General features: G+C 40.7%; 1 protein-coding gene across 2 annotated transcripts in view; it reads left to right on the plus strand.

The window, feature by feature from the left end:
- Positions 1 to 831: 831 nt before the first annotated feature.
- Positions 832 to 26,220, plus strand: part of GDPD4 (glycerophosphodiester phosphodiesterase domain containing 4) — a 225,002-nt gene continuing 199,613 nt past the window's right edge. The window contains exon 1 of one of the 2 annotated variants that reach the window (XM_053708689.1): positions 832 to 985. The gene's annotated coding sequence lies outside the window, so the exon portion shown is untranslated. The remainder of the gene's footprint in view (positions 986 to 26,220) is intronic. The other variant, XM_053708688.1, reaches the window with a different exon arrangement.

Raw genomic sequence — 26,220 nt, forward strand, 5'->3', positions numbered from 1 at the left:
CGCCGTAGCTGCACCTCCGGAACCGACATCCTCTTCAGCCACAAGTCTCCGCTGGATCCATGCGACGCCTTTCGATTTCATCAACTCCTGGACCGTCCCGATGATTGATTGCAGATCCGACATGGTAAGTAGAATTTTTCTCCACAGGAACGCTTCTTTACCAGGTCCTCTTCGCTCGACGATGACAGGAAAAGTGAGCAACGGCTCACGCAGACACGCCCCTCTACGCCTCGAGTGAGGTCACTGGCCCCTCCTCTCACAGGCGCTCGACGGGGCTTTATGCATGTTGGTATGTGTGTGTGTTTATGTATGTATGTATGCATGTTGGTATGTGTGTGTGTTTATGTATGTATGTATGCATGTTGGTATGTGTGTGTGTTTATGTATGTATGCATGCATGCATGTTGGTATGTGTGTGTGTTTATGTATGTATGTATGCATGTTGGTATGTGTGTGTTTATGTATGTATGTATGCATGTTGGTATGTGTGTGTGTTTATGTATGTATGCATGTTGGTATGTGTGTGTGTTTATGTATGTATGCATGCATGCATGTTGGTATGTGTGTGTGTTTATGTATGTATGTATGCATGTTGGTATGTGTGTGTTTATGTATGTATGTATGCATGTTGGTATGTGTGTGTGTTTATGTATGTATGTATGCATGTTGATATGTGTGTGTGTTTATGTATGTATGTATGCATGTTGGTATGTGTGTGTGTTGGGAGGGGGGGGCATTTCCCAGTGGTATAAACAAATAAGCTCTTTACTAAGCTGTGAAATTCTGTCACTACAGCCAGACTCAGAGCACTTGTACAGAAGCCTGAGGCACCTCCTTCTGTGGGATGGACAGATTGTGAAGTATATTACACCACCTGAAATACAGCACAGGCTACACTAGCTCGGGATAACTGCAACCAAAGGTCAGAAGATTGTATCAGGCTGTCAGGACAAAGGAGCAGATTCTGAGCTGTAGATCACAAGAGGTGGGTGTTGTATAAGCTTCCTAATGTCTCAATGTCAGAAACCCACAGACATTCCAGCTGTTCTTATATTAGCAGTGAGCTGGGGGTTGCTGACTTATTATTTTGGATGCCTGATTCTGCTCAGGTTGGATGCAGTTATCGTGAGATGCCTGGCTGTGAGCAACAATGTTTGATTTCCAATGCAATTAAATATCAGGCTGCTTGGGGTTCACATGTGTGGTGTGTGTATACTGCAGTGTGTGTGTTGTGTGGTACATGTGTAGTGTGATATGTATGTATTGTAGTGTGTGTAGTGTCAGTGGTACATGTGTGGTGTGTGTATACTGCAGTGTGTGTGTGTGTGTGTGTAGTGTGGTACATCATGTCTGATGTGTAGTGTGTATGCAACACATTTGTAGTATTATATGTATGTATTGCATTGTGTGTAGTGTGGTACATGTGTGGTGTGTGTATACTGCAGTGTATGTAGTGCAGTACATGTGTGATGTGTAGTGTGTATGCAACGCATGTCTAGTGTGATATGTATGTATTGCGGTGTGGTACATGTGTGGTGTGTGTATACTGCAGTGTGTGTGTGTAGTGTGGTACATGTGTGATGTGTAGTGTAGTGTGTATGTAGCTAATGTGTAGTGTGATATGTATGTATTTCAGTGTGTGGTATATGTGTGGTATGTAGTGTGTATGCAACGCATGTGTAGTGTGATATGTATGTATTGTGGTGTGGTACATGTGTGGTGTGTGTATACTACAGTGTGTGTGTAGTGTGGTACATGTGTGTATGCAACGCATGTGTAGTGTGATATGTATGTATTGTGGTGTGGTACATGTGTGGTGTGTGTATACTACAGTGTGTGTGTGTGTGTGTAGTGTGGTACATGTGTGTATGCAGCTCATGTGTAGTGTGATTTGTATGTATTGTGGTGTGGTACATGTGTGGTGTATGTATACTACAGTGTGTGTGTAGTGTGGTACATGTGTGTATGCAACGCATGTGTAGTGTGATATGTATGTATTGTGGTGTGGTACATGTGTGGTGTGTGTATACTACAGTGTGTGTGTGTGTGTGTAGTGTGGTACATGTGTGTATGCAGCTCATGTGTAGTGTGATATGTATGTATTGTGGTGTGGTACATGTGTGGTGTGTGTATACTACAGTGTGTGTGTAGTGTGGTACATGTGTGTATGCAAGGCATGTGTAGTGTGATATGTATGTATTGTGGTGTGGTACATGTGTGGTGTGTGTATACTACAGTGTGTGTGTGTGTGTATGCAGCTCATGTATAGTGTGATATGTATGTATTTCAGTGTGTGTAATGTGGTGCATGTGTGGTGTGTGTATACTAAAGTGTATGTGTGTGTAGTGTGGTACATGTGTGTATGCAGCTCATGTCTAGTGTGATATGTATGTATTTCAGTGTGTGTAATGTGGTGCATGTGTGGTGTGATGTGTATATATATTTGTGTAGTTTAGTGTGTTTTTATTGAGTGTGTAGTGTTGTGTTTTGTGTATCTGTGTAGTGTGGTGTGTGTGTAGTATAGTAGTGTGTATAAATCAACAACATTTTTAGTAACCAAAACTAATCTTAGCCTGAATCCCTTGCCATTTATATTTTCAATATTCTGTGCTTATGTGGTTACAATACTTCTTATTTAAAGTAAAAAAAAAAAAGCTTATGAATAATGCAAACTGCTGGATAGCTTTGTAGCTGAATGTTCCCAGCTAGCAGGTTTATAACATTCTTTTACCCTATGTCTGCAAGAGAGAGGGGCAACGTATTGCTTAGCAGTGCTAGACTGGTAGGAACACTTGTTAATGTGTGATCAGTCTCTAGTAAATATGTATTAGTAATATTGCACAAGGGGAACGGTCAATACTGCATTTCTACTGTACACTCCCATATACTCATGGGAATCACTAACAAGGGCAATGTAAGTGAAAGACAAACATATAACATTAAATGGATTTGGCTACTTTATTTTCCCTGCAAGAACAAGTTCTTTTAAAAGAACATAAAAGTGCAAAAATAAAATGCTGTAATCTGTTGTAATTTTATTATTGCAATATTGTTTGCATATAAATGTTTACGCCATTTATAGGGGTTAAACACATAATTAATGTCAGCTGCAATGCACTACTGGGAGCTAGCTGATCACATCTGGTGAGCCAATGACAAGAGGCATGTGTTTAGCCACTGCCAGCAGCCACCAATCACAGCTAGCTCTCAGCAGTACATTGCTCCCCATGAGCCTACCTATATGTGCTTGTTAAACAAAAGATACCGAGATACTAAAACACATTTGATTATAGAAGTAAACTGAAAAATCTCTCAAAATTGCAATGATTTTGACTTTCATGTCCCTTTTTAAAGCTAGAAAACATTTACATTTGGATGTGTGCAGTGAAGCCATTTAGAGGCTGCACTGTATAAGATATTGATTCATGAATTAAAACCATTGACTTACTCTAGAGCCTGTATCTGAATATGGGGTAAGTAAGTATAGGATAATGCATATTGTACATACTGTAGATAATATATAGCACAGTGATGGCTAAGCTTGGCACTCCAGATGTTTCAGAACTACATTTCCCATGATGCTTAGACATTCTGAAGTCCAGTCGAGCATCATGGGAAATTAAGTTCTGAAACATCTGGAGTGCCAAGGTTCACTATCACGTCCTGTAATATTTGTAACTATCTGCATGAAAAATAAATGATTTATCACAATGAAATTTGTCAGGTTAAAATTGCACCAGATAATCACCTTGTGAAGGTTTACTGTGCAAAATACAACGTAAAGTACCATAGTGTAAAACTAACAGATGTCCATCTGCCCAAAGAATGGTGTTCCAGAACTGGGCTATCTTTTTTAGATATTATTTTGCAGATTCTAATCTGGCTTTTCTATTCTTAAGGCTTATGAATGGTTTGCACCTTGTGGTGAGCCCTCTGTATTTGCTCCTGTGAAGTCTTCTCTTTATGGTAGACTTGGATAATGTCATGCCTACCTCTTAAAGAGTGTTCTCCACTTGGCTGGATGTTGTGAATGGGTATTTCTCTATCATGGAAAGGATCCTATAATACTCCACCACTGTTGTCTTCTGTGGATTTCCAGTCCTTTTTGTTTTGCAGAGTTCACCAGTGCGTTCTTTTTTTCTCAGAATGTACCAAACTGTTGATTTGACCACTCCTACTGTTCCTGATATATTTCTGATGGATTTTTTTTTTTTTTTTTGCAGCTTAAGGATGTCCTGTTTTACTTGCATTGAGAGCTCCTTTGAATGCATGTTGTGGGTTCACAGCAACAGCTTCCAAATCCGAATGCCATATTGTTGAAATAAAAACACTGAACACTTTTTATATATGATATAGTATTAAAAGCTGAAAAATACAAATAGTTGGTTTCTTTCCATTTATCAGTTCCCATATGAATTGCATTGTAGTGTATCTGTTTAAATGGAGTGTAAGCAAAGATGCTAAACAATCTCTAAAACTCTAGGCAAGTTTTTTCTGAGATTCTGGGTAGCGAAGGGGTTAAACTTCATGGTTAAAGTGCCACAAAACATTTTGAGTTATGTGCATATTATAAAAAGGGTCAACTGAGGTAAAACAGTGTGAGAAGAAAAGTATAATAAAAGCTTCTAAGTATTTTAAAAATTTTTCCAAAAATCTGCAAAATTACTTACACTTTAGTGTTACCAAGTGTAGCCTGCTCCCCCCTTATCAGTGTCCTATGCCAAACCTTTTGGTATCATATAACAAAGTGTGCATGTGAGTATAATTACTTATGCAAGCAAGGGGGGGGTTGAGGATGGACAGCAGGTACTACTATTGTTTGTGGCAAAGAGGCTTGCTTGTTTCCATGAGGATAATGTCACATGCTTTGTGAAAGCTTCAGCATTATACTGTGCACTGCTTTAGTCACATGTGACTCTGCCCCTACCGTGCACATTATGCGGAAGCTATGGCCTAGATAGCACCTTCAATATATGGAAATGCGCAGGGGGAGCTTGCTGCAAACAAAAATATGCCTGAATTAAAGGGGTTAATGGGGGTTAAAACAGAAACCATTTTGCAGGTAAGATTTGGCTGCATTATATATTTAGAAACTTATATTAGTTCATACTGTTTTATGTCCCTTTAAGTTACTGGGCTGTCTTACTTAGGGGGCAGATTTTGTAAGCTCTCTAGACTGGTGAAATTCTGCAAGAGGTCTCATTATTAGTAGGCACCTAAGGGATTGTTTTTAAGTAACTTTTACCATGGGATTGTGTATCTCATTAAAGGGACATGAAGCCCAAAATGTTTGCACGAACATTGTCTCATCATTTTCTTTCAAGATTCAGATAGCGAATACAATGTTTAAAAAGTTTCCAATTTACTTCTATTATCAATTTTTCTTTTGTTCTCATGTTATTCTTTGTTGAAGAGATACCTAGGTAGGTAGCATGCACATGCCTGAAGCACTACATGACAGGAAATAGTGCTGCCATCTAGTACTCCTACTAATGTATAACATTGTTGCCAAACTGCTGCCATATAGTGATTCAGACACGTGCACACTCCTGAACTTACATTTCTGTTTTTTGACTAAGGATAACAAGAAAAATTGATAAAAGAAGTAAATTGGAAAGTTGTTTAAAATTCTATGTTCTATCTAAATCACTAAAGAAAATTGTGGTTTTTACATCCCTTTTATGGGGTCACTCGCTAATACTTATTTTACTATATAATGCACAGAAAAAAAACGCTATTTCTCTCCCTGCTGATGAGTTTTTGAGAATCAGCTTAGCACAAAGGAATTTTTCTGTTTAAGAAGTCTACCTAGGTATTCTTTTCAACAAAGGATACCAAAAGAACTAAGCAAATTAGATAATATAAGTAAATTGTAAAGTTGTTTAAAATGATATGTTCTATATATAAATCACTAAATAACATTTTTAAGTTTCATATCCCTTTAATGCGATGAAGCCTAGTGCTGCTTGCTCAGTGTAGTTAGATATTCTGGACATTCTTCAGAGAGGAACTTCCTTAGGGAAAAAAAATATTGATGGTTCATACATTTGAAATTAAAGGAACTTTAGAATTGCACAATTACAAGACACTGCCATAACACTCTAAGTATCAAATGTATTTTTTATTTTTTGACAAATTTCAAAATTCCCTTAAAAATTGCCATTAAAGAATCACTGATCCATATACACTCATTAGGTACACCTTTCTAGTACCTGGTTGGACCCCCTTTTGCCTTCAGAACTTACTTAATTCTTCCTTTGTGGCATAGATACAACAAGGTGTTGGAAACATTCCTCAGACATTTTGGTCCATATTGACATGATAGCATCACGCAGTTGCTGCAGATTTATCGGCTGCACATCCATGATGCAAATCTCCCGTTCCACCACATCCCAAAGGCACTCTATTGGATTGCTATCTGGTGACTGTGGAGGTCATTGGAGTACAGTGAACTCATTGTCATGTTCAAGAAACCAGTTTGAGATGATTTGAGCTTTGTGATATGGTGCATTATCCTGCTGGAAGTAGCCATCAGAAGATGGGTACAGTGTAGTTATAAAGGGATGGACATGGTCAGCACCAATACTCAGGTAGGCCGTGGCATTTAAACAATGATCAACTGGTACTAAGGGGCCCAAAGTGTACCAAGAAACTATCACCACACCATTACACCACCACCACCAGCCTGAACTGTTGATACAAGGCAGGATGGATCCATGCTTTCTTGTTGTTTAAGCTAAATTCTGACGCTACCATCTAAATGTCACAGCTGAGATCGAGACTCAGCAGACCAGGCAATGTTTTTTCCAATCTTCTATTGTCCAATTTTGGTGAGCCTGAGCAAATTGTAGCCTCAGTTTCTTGTTCTTAGCTGACAGGATTGGCACCCGGTGTGGTCTTCTGCTACTGTAGCCCATCTGCTTCAAGGTTTGACGTGTTGTCCATTCAGGGATGGTATTCTGCATACCGTGGTTATTTGAGTTACTTTTGCCTTTTTTATCATCTCAAATCAGTCTGCCCATTCTCCTCTTACCTCTGACATCAACAAGGCATTTTCGTCCACACAACTGCTGCTCATTGGATATTTTCTTTTTTTCAGGCCATTCTCTGTTAACCCTAGAGTCGGTTGTGTGTGAAAATCCTATTAGATCAGCAGTTTTCTAAATACTCAGACCAGCCTGTCTGGCACCAACAACCATGCCACGTTCAAAGTCACTTAAATCCCCTTTCTTCCCCATTCTAATGCTGGGTTTGAACTTCCGCAAGTTGTCTTCGCCACGTTTAGATGCCTAAATGCATTGAGTTGCTGCCATGTGATTGGCTGATTAGCAATTTGTGCTACCGAGCATTTGAACAGGTGTACCTAATAACATGGCCGGTGAGTGTATTTATATATTGAGAACTCTTGCAGATGCTCATACAAGTTGCTTTAATTTGGAACTCTGATGAGACTTTTTGTAATATTTAAAAGCTTAATTTAACTGTAGGTGAAAGGTAATTTAACTGTAGGTGAAAGCAAGGGGAGGAGAATCATTTAGTACTAAGAGATATACCAGGATTTATTTTGGATAAATAATTTTACAACTTATAAGAGTAGTTTAAAGAGTAATATTGTTAGTTTAATAAAGGTTTCTTCACCATGAGATTTAAAGTTCTAAAAAAACTAAACAATAAAATGATATGTAAGAAAGACCTAGAAGCCAAAAGGAGGAAAAGGGGGTAGGGAATAGAGGAAGATGTTAATCATGTATCCAAATTATTTGTAACTGACTTTTTGTTGATTGATGGAGGTGGATTATAGTGGTTTGAAATAATAATCTAATCACCAATATCACCGTTTGCCAAAATAAGTAACACTGGAAGTAGAAAAGTAAGAAGAAGAATTACAAGGTAAAGGGAATGAGGGGAAAAAATAGTAGCTGCCCAATTTGCTTTACAGCTCGTAAATAATAGAAGACAAAGTGAGAAAATAAAATATGAAAGATTAGCCAATTAATGGCTGCACTGGGACCTGCTGATAGGCTAATCTGTAAAAGTCTTGTTGGAGCAGCAATTCTTATTTATTTATTTTTTCTTCTAACCACTGGGCATACAGTGTATATATAAAGCAACAGGAAAGTAAAAATGACATTTTCATTACTCAGACAGAACATGCCATTTAACATAAAACACTTTTTAGTTTAACATTTGCTTTGTTCCCTTTTTGTCTTTTGTTGAAGAGCAAACCAAGTTAGGCTTAGTAAGAGCAATGCAATACTGGGACCTATATTAACAGATGGGGGGTGCTAATGACTACAGGTACCCATCACCAGCTAGATCCCAGTAGAAAATTGATGCTCCTTAGCCTACCTGAGAATTAAAATGACAGGAAACCCCAAACATTTGGATAGAACATACGATTTTAAACAACTTTCCAATTTAAATATATTATCAAATTTGCTTCATTCTCTTGTTATCCTTTACTGAAGAAAGAAAAAGCAGCTAGCTGAACGCATCTAGTAAGCCAATCACAAGAGACAAATGTGTGCAGACACCAGTCAGCAGCTAGCTCCCACTAATGTAGCATATGTGTGTATTCTTTTTCAACAGAGTGTACCAAGAGAACAAAGCACATTTGAAAATAGAAGTGAATTTGAATGTGTCTTAAAATGACCGGCTCTATCTGAATCATGCAAGTCTAATTTTGACTTTTCTATCCCTTTAAGCAAATTTGATAACATGATTAAATTGGAAAGATGTCTGCATCACAAAAGTTTAATTTTGATTTCACTGTCCATTTAAAGAAGAAGACGAATGGGGACAGCTGTAAACTAAAAGGATTAAATATATTCTGAGAAGACCACAATGATAATCATTTTGATTATGGTTACCCCCCACTGTGATAAACTACAATTCCATTAACCCAATCTCTTCATTAATGCTTATTCTTTTTATAAAACCACCTTCCTGCTTTTTCCTGTTGATTAGAAGATTTCTAAACCTTTCTCCTACATTAGTTACATTTTGTTTCATCTAAAAGAGAATATTTTAAGATGTAAAAACGAAGCCAAAATTGGTAAAGAAAGTGCCCTACATAAGTACTTAAATAAATGTTTATTGGACCAATTAAATTTATCATCTACATTACCTGCAAAATCACTGATTTAAAGGGACATTATACACTCATTTTTGCTTTGCATAATTTTTTTGTAAATTATCTATTTATATAGCCCATAAAGTTTTTTTTTTTTTTTTAAATGTATAGTTTTGCTTATTTTTAAATAACATTGCTCTGATTTTCAGACTCCCCGTCAGATACCTTCTCCAGCTTGCTTCTGTTTGTGTAAAGGGTCTTTTCATATGCAAAAGAATGGGGAGGGTCTTATTTCCCACTTGCAGTGGGCTTTCTAGCTACCTTTTTAACAGAGCTAAACTGAGAGCTTCTAAGTAAGTTTTTAAACAGTTTTATACTTGATTTTTATATCAGTATCTGTGCATCGTATTCTTTATAGTAGTGTCTATTACAGGCAGTTATATGAAAATTGGTGTATACTGTCCCTTTAATTCAGACCAACAAAAAGTAAATAAAATACACATTGCAATATTACTTTTAGCAGCATTAAGAAGGATATGTATTATCTAGACAATACGTTTGCTAAAACAATGTTCCTAGTGTAATATATTTTGCAGATTGTAGTGTTCACAACCAAGTCTGGTAATTTAATTGATCATGATCCTGTTACATATGTAAAACAAATATCTTGCGTAGAAATGTAAATCAATAGTTCTTTGACATAATAGGAGCCCAATCAATGCAGCTTCAGATCAATACGGTACTGCCGAGCCAATGTGTCTACACAGCTGTGGATACCCACAATATACCAGATATATAACCTGCATTGCATATTTAAGTAATAATTCAGTGTGTAAAATAAAATAAAATACAAAAAAATCAAATTTACTTCTATTATCAAATGTATTTAGTTCTTTTGGTATCCTTTATTGAAAAGCAGGTAGGAAGGTGTTGGAGCATGCACATGACTGGAGTAATATATGGCAACAGTTTTGCAAGAACAGTAGGTGGCAGCAGTGTTTACCGTCATGTAGTGAGCGATACCTATCTAGATATCTCCTTTACAAAGAATACCATGAGAACAAAGTAAATTTGATAATAGGAATAAATTAAAACTGTTTTTTTAAAATTGTATGATCTGCCTGAATAAAAAAAAAACATTTTGGGTTTCTTGCCAGCCAGACAAAAATCTTGGAAGATAAATGGTTATAATAGAGTGATAGCTTAAAATACTGTAAATGAAAAATGCGATCCCAACCCTTTTCTGTTAAAGGCACCTTTATTTCTTTACATCAAAATCCAAGGGAACTAAAGACACCATTTCAATACTATAGGCCCTTAATCATGCCAAGACATAAAAGAAGCTGGAAACACATTTTTCCTTTACTGTATTTGGATGTGGAAAATCCTGCTGTTTTTTATTTTGGTACAGGATATACTGTAAAAACGGAGAGCCTATTGCTGCACACAATTTACTAAACATCCAGAGAAGCATAATGTAATATAGTGTGTAAATTTATAAAAATGAGCCAATTGCTCAACAAATCATGTTTCCCAATACACTCAGATGTACAATTGCAAAATGCATTAGTCTTTTGTTTAGATTTTGTAAGTAATCTTATTTTAAAGTCACATGGAGGTCTTGAGATAGAGTGTGCAATTGTAAAACAACTTTCTAATTTACTTCTATTATCATATTTAAAGGGTCATTATACTTGAAAAACATACATGCTCTAATTATTTTAAGACTAGCAACCCTGCAACTGTATATGTGTTTAACTCTCCACAAATGAGTTAAACACATAGAAGTACTGCTGGGGAGTGGGAAACTGACACTGATCCAATCATCAGTGCAAGTCACACAACTCCAGCTGTATTTTCTGCTCAGGATCCACAGAGCACCTTTGTGTGGGGTTAAACACATAGCATTAAAGGGTTGAAAGTCTTAAAATCACATGCTGTAATTAATTAGAGAATGTAAATTTTCCACTATAATGGCCCTTTATCTTGGCATCCTTTGGACAAACTTATCTCCTTTGCATGAGAGCATACCTAGATAGGCTCAGTAGTGTGCTATTGTTGTAAGGCTGTATGTATAACCTATAGGCTTATAACTGAGTCTACCTCAGTATGCTGTCATGTAGAGGAACTAAGTTGTAATTATAAAAGTTCACTTTTAACTTTTAAGTTCCTCTAATAAAAACATGTTCTTGTTAGGGTGGGAGGTATGTTACTTTCCACCAGTAAAGCTCAGAGAGTTGCCCCTATCAACCAATGAGCAGTAGTGTACATCAGTATGAGTGCACAGGCATTCATGTCTTACTAGCTTCAGTTTAAACTGATGCATTTTACTGAAAGTTGTTCATGCAAAGATAAATAAGTAATAGTAAAGTAATAAATAGGTAATAATAAAGTAATAAATAGGTAATAATAAATTAATAAATAAGTAATAATAAAGTAATAAATAGGTAATAATAAAGTAATAAATAAGTAATAATGAAGTAATAAATAGGTAATAATAAAGTAATAATAACATTATAAATAGGTAATAATAAAGTAACAAATAAGTAATAATAAAGTAACAAATAAGTAATAATAAAGAAATAAATAAGTTATAATAAAGAAATAAGTAATAATAAAGTACTAAATAAGTAATAATAAAGTAATAATAACGTTATAAATAGGTAATAATAAAGTAACAAATAAGTAATAATAAAGTAATAAATAAGTAATAATAAAGAAATAAATAAGTTATAATAAAGAAATAAGTAATAATAAAGTACTAAATAAGTAATAATAAAGTAATAAATAAGTAATAATAAAGTAATAAATAAGTAATAATAAAGAAATAAATAAGTAATAATAAAGAAATAAATAAGTAATAATAAAGTAATAAATAAGTAACAATAAAGTAATAAATAAGTAATAATAATGAAATAAATAAGTAATAATAAAGTAATAAATACGTAATAAAAAAGTAATAAATAAGTAATAATAAAAAACACATTAGAGCATTTTCATTTTACACTTTTATGCAGGGGTATAACTACAGGGGTATTAGAGGTCTCAAGCCTGGGCTGCACCTCTTGGGGAAGTCCTGTTGGGGTCCTGTTTGCAAAACAGGGCTCACAGAGTAAGGAAAGTGTGTGAATTTTCCTTTATCGATATTATGGAGCTTCAAAGATGAACATCACAATATTGCCATACAGAAAAACCTGCCATCATATTTGTACAGTCAGTGCTTATCTTCTGGTGTGGACTAACCAAGGGGAATGGAGGACTTAAAGTTAAAGTCAACCCTAGCGTTTTAAAATGCTAGGAATTGACTATTAAAACCAATAATTGGACTTTCATTCATGAAGTATAAGATACCTCATGTATAAAGCTCCTTTATTTGTTTCAAGCAATCGCCGTTCTGAGCTGCTAAGGAAGCCCATGGAAGATCACTGTTTTGCTTGAGAGGTGACTTTTTTTTTTTAGCCAATAGCCGTGCAGTAAATCCAGCTTGGCACCCTTGGGAGCCGGATTTACCGCACAGCTATTTGCTAAGAGGTAAAAACGTCACCTCTTAGCACAACAATCGGTTGAAACAAATAAAGCAGCTTTCTACATGAGGTATCTTATACTTTATGAATAAAAATGTCCCCTTTATTTGTTTCAATAGTCAATCCTAGCATTTCAAAAACGCTAACATTAATGTGACAATCAGGCAGAAGCCACTTTTCTTGTTCCTTTTGGGCTGTTGTCCCCTGTGTTTATTTCCCTTTAAAATAACTGATGTGATTTTCTTAGAGGGTAAAAATTACTACAGAAAAGAAAAACATTGGGGCTACTGGGGAAACGTGTGCACGTGAACCTATTTACCAGTTGCCCAAATTCTGTATAATGTGATACCATTTTAAAATCTAAAGCAAAATTAAACTCTATTAGTTTTAATTTCAATCCACTTCCATCCCAAACAATGCTGCTGGCAGAATTCTGCAAACTACCACTCATCATCTGCTGCTCCCCTCTGTTTAGTTTTTATGCAAGATCTCTACATTCTGCAGAATTAAATTCATAATCTTGTCTTCAAATTGTTTTCTAAATGCCTCTGGCACCGTGTGTGTAATTTATATCCGTTCCTCCCAGAGATGGGCAGCAGACAGATCCCTGCAAAATCTCAACTAACATGTGAAATTCTAGTGGGAACATCTATAAAAGTATAAATATTTATAGTTCAACTAAGAATTGATGTCCCAAAAACAGTATGGAGCAAACAACAGATGTTGGACTAACTAAGTAAAAGGTAAAATAATCAATGTTTTAGAACCTGAGTTTTTCAGGAGTGATTATGTACATCCAGTTTAAAATATGAAAAAGGGTGGAAGTGATTAATAGTTAAATCATTTTGCTTATCTTAAAGAGACAGTAAAGTCAAAAATAAAATTGATTCAAATAGAGTATGCAGTTTTAAAAAAATTATTCAATTTACTTCTGTTATCTAATTTGCTTTGTTCTTTTGGTATCATTTATTGAAAAACATTTATGCCTCTTGTCCTTGGCTTACCAGAGGTGTTCAGCTAAGTTAAGAAAGCTGTTTAAAATTGTATGATCTACCAGAAATCATGAAAGAAAGTAAAAATTGCCTTTAGAAAGCAAAAACCCTGGGCGCTATCACATATACGGCGCAGGTTTCGGCGCAAGCGTGGGAACCTGCGCCGCCCGTAATTTCACCTCGCACATTGGGGTATTACATAAACCCCGCCGGCAGTTCATAAAGTGCCATAAGTCGGATAAACTAGCGATGTCCAGAAATGAGCGTAAATACAAATTTCTGGAGTCACTAGTGACTTACGGCACTTTAGAAACTGCCAGCGCCTAAGAAAAGTAAATAAACTAACAAATCTCCCGTAAAAGTCTAACACGCCTCATAAAAAATAAGCCCGACACGTAAAACCCCTATATCCGCAATACCCCCCTCTCATTACTAAAATTAAATGTATTAAACCCTAGACCGACAACCTCCCACAACGCAATATGCCTATTTAAACTATTAACCCCTATATCCGCCATCAAACCCACACCGCAAGTAATAACTAAATTATTAACCCCTAAACCGCCATAGCCCACAACACAATTAACCTATTCAAGTATTAACCCCTAAACCGCCATAGCCCACATAGCCTATTAAATGTATTAGCCCCTAATCTGCCGCCGCCAACGTCGCCACCACTATAATCAAGTTATTAACCCCTAAACCTAAGTCTAACCCTAACCCTAACACCCCCAACTTAAATATTATTTAAATAAATCTAAATTAAAATACTATTATTAACTAAATTATTCCTATTTAATACTTGCCTATAAAATGAACCCTAAGATAGCTGCAATATAATTAATAATTACATTGTAGCTATTTTAGGATTTATTTTTATTTTACAGGCAATTTTGTATTTATTTTAACTAGGTACAATAGTTATTAAATAGTTATTAACTATTTAATATCTACCTAGTTAAAATAAAGACAAATTTACCTGTAAAATAAATCCTAACCTAAGTTACAATTATACCTAACACTACACTATCATTAAATAAATTAAATTAATTAACTACAATTACCTTAAATTAAATACAATTAAATAAAATAAACTAAAGTACAAAAAAACCCACTAAATTACAGAAAAAAAAAAAAAAATTACAAGAAGTTTAAACTAATTACACCTAATCTAAGCCCCCTAATAAAATAAAAAAGCCCCCCAAAATAATAAATTTCCCTACCCTATACTAAATTACAAATAACCCTTAAAAGGGCTTTTTGCGGGGCATTGCCCCAAAGTAATCAGCTCTTTTACCTGTAAAAAAAGAAATACAACCCCCCAACATTAAAACCCACCACCCACACACCCAACCCTACTCTAAAACCCACCCAATCCCCCCTTAAAAAAAAACCTAACACTACCCCCTTGAAGATCTCCCTACCTTGAGCCGTCTTCACCCAGCCAGGAACAAGTGGACCTCCAGAGGGGCAGAAGTCTTCATCCGATCCGGCCAGAAGAGGACATCCAGACCGGCAGAAGTCTTCATCCAGGTGGCATCTTCTATCTAATTCCATCCGGAGCGGAGCGGGTCCATCTTGAAGACATCCAACGCGGAGCATCCTCTTCCATCCGACGGCGACTGAAGAATGAAGGTTCCTTTAAATGACGTCATCCAATATGGCGTCCCTTCAATTCCTATTGGCTGATAGAATTCTAACAGCCAATCGGAATTAAGGTAGGAAAAATCCTATTGGCTGATGCAATCAGCCAATCGGATTGAAGTTCTATCCGATTGGCTGATACAATCAGCCAATAGGATTGACCTCGCATTCTATTGGCTGTTCCAATCAGCCAATAGAATGTGAGCTCAATCCTATTGGCTGATTGCATCAGCCAATAGGATTTTTCCTACCTTAATTCTTATTGGTTGATAGAATTCTATCAGCCAATCGGAATTGAAGGGACGCCATCTTGGATGACGTCATTTAAAGGAATCTTCATTCTTCCATTCGTCGGAGGATGCTCCGCGTCGGATGTCTTCAAGATGGACCCGCTCCGCTCCGGATGGAAGAAGATAGAAGATGCCGTCTGGATGAAGACTTCTGCCGGTCTGGATGTCCTCTTCTGGCTGGATCGAATGAAGACTTCTGCCCCTCTGGAGGTCCACTTGTGCCCGGCTGGGTGAAGACGGCTCAAGGTAGGGAGATCTTCAAGGGGGTAGTGTTAGGTTTTTTTAAGTGGGGATTGGGTGGGTTTTATTGTAGGGTTGGGTGTGTGGGTGGTGGGTTTTAATGTTGGGGGGGTTGTATTTTTTTTTACAGGTAAAAGAGCTGATTACTTTGGGGCAATGCCCTGCAAAAAGCCCTTTGTAGAATTTGGAAAAAGTATGCAACAAGGTCCAAGTGGCCGCCCTGCAGATTTGTTCTACAAAAGCTTCATTTTTGAAGGCCCAGGAAGAAGAGACAGCCCTAGTGGAATGAGCCGTAATTCTCTCAGGAGGCTGTTGTCCAGCTGTCTCATAAGCCAACCGAATAACACTTCACAGCCATTGTCACGCCTGCCTCAGCATCAGATGGAGAGACAGGTAGTAAAATACAATACCTACACGAAGTATAGGTACGGTACAGAGTAACCCAGAGATTAAGGTGGAGATAGGAATAACAACCAGCCTGAAGCTCTGGATGCAGTCCGGACTGTACAGTCTAGATAAATCTGGTGATACTGAGCAAAGAAAACTAGTACTGCAAAAGGATACAATTCGGTAGTACAGAAAACAGTCACTAGGACTTGAGCGTAGTCAAAGACAACCCAGGTCAGCAACAGTAAGGCAAACAATCCAGCGAGGTACAAGGGGTTAAAGCAAAGCGTAGTCAAAATCCAGTTCCAAGATCAAAGAAAACAGCAGATCCAATGAAGTACCAAGGGGCAGAGAAAAGGGCAGAGTCCAGAATTCAAATCCAAGTCTGAAACAGTGAGCAATCCAAAATAGCAATAAACAAGTAGAAACTCAATAAACAGGCAATGACTGCTGGAAGAGCTGGCTTATATAGGCAGAGAGTAATTGCCAATTACCTGCAGCTGCAGGCAGGTGGAGCCAATTTGCAGGAAACCAAAAAGCTAACTAAGCAAAAGAAACTGACTGCAGTCCAGTTGCAAGGATAGCACATAGCAAAAGTTATGGAAGCTGAAGTCCCAGGTTCAATCCCAGGGTGTGACAGCCATAAAGAAAGAGTAGAAGAAGTTGCCTTCTGGCCCTTACGCTTACCAGAGAAAACAACAAACAGGGCAGTAGATTGCCGAAAATCTCTAGTTGCCTGCAGATAGAATTTCAGAGCATGCACAACTTCCAAGTTATGCAACAGACGTTCAATCTGAGAAGGAGGATTGGGACAGAACGAAGGAACAACAATTTCCTGATTGATAGGGCGGTCCGACACTACCTTAGGAAGAAATCCCAACTTAGTACGAAGGACTGCCTTATCCGCATGAAAAATAAGGTAAGGGGAATCACACTGAAGAGCTGAAAGCTCGAAAACTCTGCGAGCAGAAGAAATAGCGAGGAAAAACAAAACCTTCCAAGATAACAACTTAATATCAACAGAGTGCATAGGCCCAAACGGAGCCTGCTGCAGAACCTTAAGAACAATATTAAGGCTCCATGGAGGAGCAACAGGTTTAAACACAGGCCTGATTTTGACCAAGGCCTAAACAAAGTACTGAACATCTGGCATGTCTGCCAGACGTTTATGCAAAAGAATCGACAGTGCAGAGATCGGACCCTTCAGAGTACTGACTGACAAGCCTTTCTCCAGGCCCTCCTGAAGAAAGGACAAGATGCGGGGAACCCTCACCTGACTCAAAGAGAAACCCCTGGATTAGCACTTATAATGGTATTTACACCACACCTTATGGTAAATCTGGCGAGTTACCGGCTTACGAGCCTGAAGCATGGTATGACCATGAAAAAGCATGACAATACTAGGCGTTCAATCTCCAAGCAGTCAGCTTCAGAAAATCTAGGTTTGGATATAGGAAGGGACCCTGAAGTAGAAGGTTCTTCCTCAGAGGAAATTTCCACGGGGGAAAGGATGACATCTTCACCAGGTCCGCAAACCAAATTCTGTGAGGCCACACTGGAGCGATTAGAATCACCAAAGCCTGCTACTGTTTGACACGGGCTATCACCTGAGAAAGAAGGGCAAACGGAGGAAACAGATAAATTAGACCGAAGTCCCATGGCACCGCCAGAGTGTCGACCAGAGCTACTTGTGGATCCTTTGATCTTGATCCGTATTTTGGAAGCTTGGCATTTAGACGAGACTTCATCAGATCCAACTCCGGAACTCCCCACCTGAGAGTTTATCATTGAGAATACTTCCGGATGGATAGCCCACTCCCCTGGATGAAAAGTCTGCCTGCTTAGATAATCCGCTTCCCAGTTGTCCACCCCTGGGATGTGGATGGCAAAAAGGTGACAATTGTGAGACTCCGCCCACTGAAGAATGTGAGTCATTTGTCCCTTGAATCCTATCCTGTATCCCTGGGAGACTACTGCCACTGCCCAAGGTTCTGGGACATCGCAAATCCAAGCCTGCTGAAAGAAAGAAAGCCTGCCCCCCACTTGATCCTTTTTGTCCTGTGGCAGAAAAGCCCCCTTTCCACCAGTAACCATGGAAATGTATTCAGCCAGGCCCGGACCAAATAAAGTCTTGCCCTTAAAGGGCAAAGACAGAAGCTTAGACTTGGATGTCACATCAGCAGACCAAGACTTTAGCCCTTGAATGAAGAACTATCCTCTAGAGGGATAGTGGTCCTCTTGGCAAGGGTGGATATAGTGATCTCCACTCTGGGAACAGTGCGCCAAAGATTCCGCACAGAGTCAGCAACAGGAAACATCCTTTTAAAAACAAGAGACAGGGTAAAAGGAACATCCGGCTTTTCCTATTCCTGAGATATAATGTCAGACATGAGATCTGGAATAGGAAATACCTCCACAGATTTAAGTTTGACATCAAATACTTTGTTAAGTTTTTATTAGTGTAGAGAGAGAGAGAGAGAGAGAGAGAGAGAGAGAGTCCCCTCCTGAGACATCAAAAGGAATCCAGAGAAATTAAGAGCTATTAGATAGTACAGTTCTCAAGTGCAGACGTGGACTCCTTGCCCATTGTGCTTAGAGGAATGTGGCTGCACCTCACTGACGAGGCCCATAGGAGGCCGAAACGATCGTCTGGGGTTGTCATGTTCCTTGTTCAGAGGAGAATTGCCTGGTATTTCGGGGCTGGACTGACCTTACTTGGCGGGATCAGACTGATATACTTCAGGAAAGTTTTCTTCTGTGAAAAGCACACTGGTCTAAAAGAGGCTGCCTCCGGGTGGTAAATCGCCATAGAACAAGCCACTGAGCTGTTGTTCGTTCCTGGTAGAGCGCTTCTCTCTTTGTATGCAAACTATTATGACCCTGGGAAGTCTCCCTATGGGTGATGGGGGAAACCAGATGTGGACTCCTTGCCCATTGTGCTTAGAGGAATGTGGCTGCACCTCACTGACGAGGCCCATAGGAGGCCGAAAAGATCATCTGGGGTTGTCATGTTCCTTGTTCAGAGGAGAATTGCCTGGTAATTCGGGGCTGGACTGACCTTACTTGGCGGGATCAGACTGATATACTTCAGGAAAGTTTTCTTCTGTGAAAAGCACACTGGTCTAAAAGTGGCTGCCTCCGGGTGGTAAATCGCCATAGAACAAGCCACTGAGCTGTTTTTCGTTCCTGGTAGAGCGCTTCTCTCTTTGTATGCAAACTATTATGACCCTGGGAAGTCTCCCTATGGGTGATGGGGGAAACCAGATGTGGACTCCTTGCCCATTGTGCTTAGAGGAATGTGGCTGCACCTCACTGACGAGGCCCATAGGAGGCCGAAACGATCGTCTGGGGTTGTCATGTTCCTTGTTCAGAGGAGAATTGCCTGGTATTTCGGGGCTGGACTGACCTTACTTGGCGGGATCAGACTGATATACTTCAGGAAAGTTTTCTTCTGTGAAAAGCACACTGGTCTAAAAGAGGCTGCCTCCGGGTGGTAAATCGCCATAGAACAAGCCACTGAGCTGTTGTTCGTTCCTGGTAGAGCGCTTCTCTCTTTGTATGCAAACTATTATGACCCTGGGAAGTCTCCCTATGGGTGATGGGGGAAACCAGATGTGGACTCCTTGCCCATTGTGCTTAGAGGAATGTGGCTGCACCTCACTGACGAGGCCCATAGGAGGCCAAAACGATCGTCTGGGGTTGTCATGTTCCTTGTTCAGAGGAGAATTGCCTGGTATTTCGGGGGCTGGACTGACCTTACTTGGCGGGATCAGACTGATATACTTCAGGAAAGTTTTCTTCTGTGAAAAGCACACTGGTCTAAAAGAGGCTGCCTTCGGGTGGTAAATCGCCATAGAACAAGCCACTGAGCTGTTGTTCTTCCTGGTAGAGCGCTTCTCTCTTTGTATGCAAACTATTATGACCCTGGGAAGTCTCCCTATGGGTGATGGGGGAAACCAGACGTGGACTCCTTGCCCATTGTGCTTAGAGGAATGTGGCTGCACCTCACTGACGAGGCCCATAGGAGGCCGAAACGATCGTCTGGGGTTGTCATGTTCCTTGTTCAGAGGAGAATTGCCTGGTATTTCGGGGCTGGACTGACCTTACTTGGCGGGATCAGACTGATATACTTCAGGAAAGTTTTCTTCTGTGAAAAGCACACTGGTCTAAAAGAGGCTGCCTCCGGGTGGTAAATCGCCATAGAACAAGCCACTGAGCTGTTGTTCGTTCCTGGTAGAGCGCTTCTCTCTTTGTATGCAAACTATTATGACCCTGGGAAGTCTCCCTATGGGTGATGGGGGAAACCAGACGTGGACTCCTTGCCCATTGTGCTTAGAGGAATGTGGCTGCACCTCACTGACGAGGCCCATAGGAGGCCGAAACGATCGTCTGGGGTTGTCATGTTCCTTGTTCAGAGGAGAATTGCCTGGTATTTCGGGGCTGGACTGACCTTACTTGGCGGGATCAGACTGATATACTTCAGGAAAGTTTTCTTCTGTGAAAAGCACACTGGTCTAAAAGAGGCTGCCTCCGGGTGGTAAATCGCCATAGAACAAGCCACTGAGCTGTTGTTCGTTCCTGGTAGAGCGCTTCTCTCTTTGTATGCAAACTATTATGACCCTGGGAAGTCTCCCTATGGGTGATGGGGGAAACCAGACGTGGACTCCTTGCCCATTGTGCTTAGAGGAATGTGGCTGCACCTCACTGACGAGGCCCATAGGAGGCCGAAACGATCGTCTGGGGTTGTCATGTTCCTTGTTCCGAGGAGAATTGCCTGGTATTTCGGGGCTGGACTGACCTTACTTGGCGGGATCAGACTGATATACTTCAGGAAAGTTTTCTTCTGTGAAAAGCACACTGGTCTAAAAGAGGCTGCCTTCGGGTGGTAAATCGCCATAGAACAAGCCACTGAGCTGTTGTTCTTCCTGGTAGAGCGCTTCTCTCTTTGTATGCAAACTATTATGACCCTGGGAAGTCTCCCTATGGGTGATGGGGGAAACCAGACGTGGACTCCTTGCCCATTGTGCTTAGAGGAATGTGGCTGCACCTCACTGACGAGGCCCATAGGAGGCCGAAACGATCGTCTGGGGTTGTCATGTTCCTTGTTCAGAGGAGAATTGCCTGGTATTTCGGGGCTGGACTGACCTTACTTGGCGGGATCAGACTGATATACTTCAGGAAAGTTTTCTTCTGTGAAAAGCACACTGGTCTAAAAGAGGCTGCCTCCGGGTGGTAAATCGCCATAGAACAAGCCACTGAGCTGTTGTTCGTTCCTGGTAGAGCGCTTCTCTCTTTGTATGCAAACTATTATGACCCTGGGAAGTCTCCCTATGGGTGATGGGGGAAACCAGACGTGGACTCCTTGCCCATTGTGCTTAGAGGAATGTGGCTGCACCTCACTGACGAGGCCCATAGGAGGCCGAAACGATCGTCTGGGGTTGTCATGTTCCTTGTTCAGAGGAGAATTGCCTGGTATTTCGGGGCTGGACTGACCTTACTTGGCGGGATCAGACTGATATACTTCAGGAAAGTTTTCTTCTGTGAAAAGCACACTGGTCTAAAAGAGGCTGCCTCCGGGTGGTAAATCGCCATAGAACAAGCCACTGAGCTGTTGTTCGTTCCTGGTAGAGCGCTTCTCTCTTTGTATGCAAACTATTATGACCCTGGGAAGTCTCCCTATGGGTGATGGGGGAAACCAGACGTGGACTCCTTGCCCATTGTGCTTAGAGGAATGTGGCTGCACCTCACTGACGAGGCCCATAGGAGGCCGAAACGATCGTCTGGGGTTGTCATGTTCCTTGTTCCGAGGAGAATTGCCTGGTATTTCGGGGCTGGACTGACCTTACTTGGCGGGATCAGACTGATATACTTCAGGAAAGTTTTCTTCTGTGAAAAGCACACTGGTCTAAAAGAGGCTGCCTCCGGGTGGTAAATCGCCATAGAACAAGCCACTGAGCTGTTGTTCGTTCCTGGTAGAGCGCTTCTCTCTTTGTATGCAAACTATTATGACCCTGGGAAGTCTCCCTATGGGTGATGGGGGAAACCAGATGTGGACTCCTTGCCCATTGTGCTTAGAGGAATGTGGCTGCACCTCACTGACGAGGCCCATAGGAGGCCGAAACGATCGTCTGGGGTTGTCATGTTCCTTGTTCAGAGGAGAATTGCCTGGTATTTCGGGGCTGGACTGACCTTACTTGGTGGGATCAGACTGATATACTTCAGGAAAGTTTTCTTCTGTGAAAAGCACACTGGTCTAAAAGAGGCTGCCTCCGGGTGGTAAATCGCCATAGAACAAGCCACTGAGCTGTTGTTCGTTCCTGGTAGAGCGCTTCTCTCTTTGTATGCAAACTATTATGACCCTGGGAAGTCTCCCTATGGGTGATGGGGGAAACCAGACGTGGACTCCTTGCCCATTGTGCTTAGAGGAATGTGGCTGCACCTCACTGACGAGGCCCATAGGAGGCCGAAACGATCGTCTGGGGTTGTCATGTTCCTTGTTCAGAGGAGAATTGCCTGGTATTTCGGGGCTGGACTGACCTTACTTGGCGGGATCAGACTGATATACTTCAGGAAAGTTTTCTTCTGTGAAAAGCACACTGGTCTAAAAGAGGCTGCCTCCGGGTGGTAAATCGCCATAGAACAAGCCACTGAGCTGTTGTTCGTTCCTGGTAGAGCGCTTCTCTCTTTGTATGCAAACTATTATGACCCTGGGAAGTCTCCCTATGGGTGATGGGGGAAACCAGACGTGGACTCCTTGCCCATTGTGCTTAGAGGAATGTGGCTGCACCTCACTGACGAGGCCCATAGGAGGCCGAAACGATCGTCTGGGGTTGTCATGTTCCTTGTTCAGAGGAGAATTGCCTGGTATTTCGGGGCTGGACTGACCTTACTTGGCGGGATCAGACTGATATACTTCAGGAAAGTTTTCTTCTGTGAAAAGCACACTGGTCTAAAAGAGGCTGCCTCCGGGTGGTAAATCGCCATAGAACTAGCCACTGAGCTGTTGTTCGTTCCTGGTAGAGCGCTTCTCTCTTTGTATGCAAACTATTATGACCCTGGGAAGTCTCCCTATGGGTGATGGGGGAAACCAGACGTGGACTCCTTGCCCATTGTGCTTAGAGGAATGTGGCTGCACCTCACTGACGAGGCCCATAGGAGGCCGAAACGATCGTCTGGGGTTGTCATGTTCCTTGTTCAGAGGAGAATTGCCTGGTATTTCGGGGCTGGACTGACCTTACTTGGTGGGATCAGACTGATATACTTCAGGAAAGTTTTCTTCTGTGAAAAGCACACTGGTCTAAAAGAGGCTGCCTCCGGGTGGTAAATCGCCATAGAACAAGCCACTGAGCTGTTGTTCATTCCTGGTAGAGCGCTTCTCTCTTTGTATGCAAACTATTATGACCCTGGGAAGTCTCCCTATGGGTGATGGGGGAAACCAGACGTGGACTCCTTGCCCATTGTGCTTAGAGGAATGTGGCTGCACCTCACTGACGAGGCCCATAGGAGGCCGAAACGATCGTCTGGGGTTGTCATGTTCCTTGTTCAGAGGAGAATTGCCTGGTATTTCGGGGCTGGACTGACCTTACTTGGCGGGATCAGACTGATATACTTCAGGAAAGTTTTCTTCTGTGAAAAGCACACTGGTCTAAAAGAGGCTGCCTCCGGGTGGTAAATCGCCATAGAACAAGCCACTGAGCTGTTGTTCGTTCCTGGTAGAGCGCTTCTCTCTTTGTATGCAAACTATTATGACCCTGGGAAGTCTCCCTATGGGTGATGGGGGAAACCAGACGTGGACTCCTTGCCCATTGTGCTTAGAGGAATGTGGCTGCACCTCACTGACGAGGCCCATAGGAGGCCGAAACGATCGTCTGGGGTTGTCATGTTCCTTGTTCAGAGGAGAATTGCCTGGTATTTCGGGGCTGGACTGACCTTACTTGGCGGGATCAGACTGATATACTTCAGGAAAGTTTTCTTCTGTGAAAAGCACACTGGTCTAAAAGAGGCTGCCTCCGGGTGGTAAATCGCCATAGAACAAGCCACTGAGCTGTTGTTCGTTCCTGGTAGAGCGCTTCTCTCTTTGTATGCAAACAGTTCTCAAGTGGCCTGACTCATTGATCCGCAGAGAAGAAATCCCCAATAATCTCTTAAATTCAGAAAAAACGCTCCTCTTAACTCTGCTCTCCACGCCGACTGAGAAAGTGAAAGTCGCACAGCGGAGAGTGGAGATGCGGTCATGTGATCGCAAATAATTTTTAGATGCAACACAGCCTAAAGCGCGCAAATTGCGCTGCGCTAGAAGAGAAAAATATAGTACAGCTTCTTAAGTAACCTACCTCCTCTCTATGTGCATTAAAGTGAATGTCAAGTCAAGTTCACCGCTCTTCCTCATCTTGTTAATTACCTAAAATAAACGTTAGTTTAATTCATCATTTTTTTATAATTTAAGACTAAAACCATAATCGAAGGATTTATAAACCTACTTCGCTTACTTTCTTCCTCCGCCCGCCATCTTGTCCCTCGTATCTAATTTGATTGACATTGCCCTTAACGAATTCTAGCTCATACCCCATGGCGTCCAGCCCCTTTTAGCACACGTAACGCGATCAAACTGCGCATGCGTTCCCTAACAAATCGTCATTGTCAATCCATGCTAGTTCACATGTAGCGCATGCGCAAACAATTCCGAGCACCTAACGCATGTGCAATGTCTATCTACCAGTCAACCGCGGTCCACGATCCCCAATAAAGTGTTTAACCCCTAAACCGCCGCTCCCGGACCCGCCGCTTTCTAATAAAGTTATTAACCCCTAAACCGCCGCCATCTAACTTAGCTACCCCGCCGCCATCTACCCCACCGACATCTACCCCATCTACCCCGCTGCCATCTACCGCGCCGCCATCTACCCCATCTACATCTACCCCATCTACCCCCCCGGCGTCTACCCGGCCGACATCTACCCCGCCGACATCTACCCCATCTACCCCGCCGCCATCTACCGCGCCGCCATCTACCCCATCTACCCCACTGCCATCTACCCCATCTACCCCGCCGCCATCTACTGCGCCGCCATCTACCCCATCAACCCCGCCGACATCTGCCCCATCTACCCCGCCGACATCTACCCCATCTACCCCCCCGCCATCTACCCCATCTACCCCAACATCTACCCAGCCGCCATCTATTTTAAAAATATTAACCCCTAATTTAATCCCCCTACACCGCCGCCAGCTATACTAACTATATTAACCCTAATTATATTAGGGTTAATATAGTTATTATATTATATATATATTAAGTATAATAACCCTATCTAACTCTAACATCCCTAACTAAACTCTTATTAAAATAAATATAATATTAATATTATTAATGAAAATATTCCTATTTAAATCTAAATACTTACCTATAAAATAAACCCTAAGATAGCTACAATGTAATTAATAAATTACATTGTATCGATTTTAGGGTTTATATTTATTTTACAGGCAACTTTGTATTTATTTTAACTAGGTACAATAGCTATTAAATAGTTATTTACTATTTAATCGCTACCTAGTTAAAATAATTACCAATGTACCTGTAAAATAAATCCTAACCTAAGTTACAAATACACCTACACTATCAATAAATTAAATAAACTACAAATATCTAAACTAAAATACAATAAATTAAACTAAACTAAATTACAAAAAACCCCCCCACTAAATTACAAAAAATAAAAAAAATATTACAAGATTTTTAAGCTAATTACACCTATTCTAAGCCCCCCTAATAAAATAATAAAGCCCCCCAAAATAAAAAAATTTCCCTGCCCTATTCTAAATTAAAAAAGTTCAAAGCTCTTTTACCTTACCAGCCCTTAAAAGGGCTTTTTGCGGGGCATGCCCCAAAGAAAACTGCTCTTTTGCCTGTAAAGATAAACACAATACCACCCCCCAACATTACAACCCACCACCCACATACCCCTATTCTAAACCCACCCAAACCCCCCTTAAATAAACCTAACACTACCACCCTGAAGATCTCCCTACCTTGTATTCACCCAGCCGGGCAGAACTCTTCATCCGAT

This window comes from Bombina bombina, chromosome 3 (genome assembly GCF_027579735.1).
Source record: "Bombina bombina isolate aBomBom1 chromosome 3, aBomBom1.pri, whole genome shotgun sequence".
Lineage (NCBI taxonomy): Eukaryota > Metazoa > Chordata > Amphibia > Anura > Bombinatoridae > Bombina > Bombina bombina.